Raw genomic sequence first — 1,532 nt, 5'->3', positions numbered from 1 at the left:
TGGGGTCACTCCAGACAGATGTAAACTGAAGGACTTCGACGCTTTAAGTTTGATGTTGATCTTCTGAGATAAGGTATCGATGACATTAATATTGTAGTGAGTGCATAGTGTAGTGAAGTGTTGTGTAGTGTAGTGTAGTGTAGTGTTATTGATATAAAAGACAATTCTGGACATTTTCATGCCAGGTTTTATATCTTGATTAGTAGTTTTTGTGTTACCATTTATTGTAATTTTATTTTAAACATTGATAATAAAACAATTTCTGTTCTTATCAGCTTAATATCTGATACGTCGTGCATCGCACGACCAGAATATTAAACTTATTTTTGGAAATCGACGGAGTGCTAGGGGCTTGCTCAGCAGTTTAACCCGCGGGCAAGGTCCGAAACCTTTAATATGTAACCTTTAAACATTTAAATCTTTTTCCATCTTTAAAAACTTCATATATCTTTAAATGTAAATCGGGGATAGAGAGTGTTTTACCCTCTCGAGCTCCCCTTCATTTTGATTTGAGGTGACTATGTTTTCGTAACTGATTTTCTAATCTTTCCTAATGTGTTAAAATGTTTCTTACACAAGACACCTATATAGTGTGGGAATAGCCCCTGTGTATCGGCTGAGCGCCACGTAGGTTTTAACAAGCTTTCATGTAGGAGTGCTAGTACACGCCTCCATTCATCTTGATATTTTGGGCCATTTAATTAATCTGTTCCTTTTCCACGAAGGCCCAGTAGGCTGGGTACAAGATACCGCTGTTTAATTCTTGTAAGTTGTGCCGTGCCGGCAAGCGATCTTAATGTATGGTACGGCCTTGAATAGGCTTGAAAGATTGAGAGCGGGTCAGCTCTTTCTGGTACTTTGAAAGGTGCCTCGGGGAGGCGTGACATTTTGATTGCTGGGAGCAAGTGCTCCATTGTATTGAGGGAATTTCTGCCCTTTTCTAAAATATGTGGTTGTGAGCTGAGAGCTCATAAATTGTTAAACTTTGGAGCTCGTAGCCCAGAATTTGTAAAGACCACTTAACTTGTGCTTTCGTTTGTAAAATTACATTGTACCTGATTTTTCTTTGTTATTTCACCTAGTGAAAATTGTTGAACCTTGTTGTCTATTGAAAATATAACCTTTATTTAAATTTTAAATTCATCTTTCGGACTTGTAGTTAGACCCATTCCAGCCCGCACCTTCTTTAACCTCTGCTGATCCACCAAAACACGGTAAAAATTATTATTATTATTATTATGATAATAATAATAATAATTATTATTATTATTATCATCATCTTCGTTATGTCCAACTAAGGAACGCGATTGAACTTATTTAGCTGATGCCCGTTGCGTTTTTCTTCTCCCAAAATCTCTTCATCTTCTCGCTGTGGATTTTCTTGCGATATCCTGGCCAGATTTTGTTGGTGGTAGTGCTTGGATGATGTTTAAAGCGGCGATTGTCGATTAATTTTCTGAATTTAGATCTGTCTAATACAACGTCATCTGCGATGCCTATTTCCTGAAGATCTTTTCCAACTTCGATCAGCC

General features: G+C 37.4%; 1 pseudogene; it reads left to right on the top strand.

The window, feature by feature from the left end:
* The first annotated feature begins 229 nt into the window (after positions 1–229).
* On the top strand, positions 230–393 carry LOC137498665 (U2 spliceosomal RNA; annotated as a pseudogene).
* The last annotated feature ends 1,139 nt before the right edge of the window (positions 394–1,532 follow it).

The sequence above is a fragment of the Anabrus simplex genome, chromosome 2 (assembly GCF_040414725.1).
Source record: "Anabrus simplex isolate iqAnaSimp1 chromosome 2, ASM4041472v1, whole genome shotgun sequence".
Lineage (NCBI taxonomy): Eukaryota > Metazoa > Arthropoda > Insecta > Orthoptera > Tettigoniidae > Anabrus > Anabrus simplex.
Note: the sequence above shows the minus strand (reverse complement) of the source record. Positions and strands in the feature narration are given on the sequence as shown.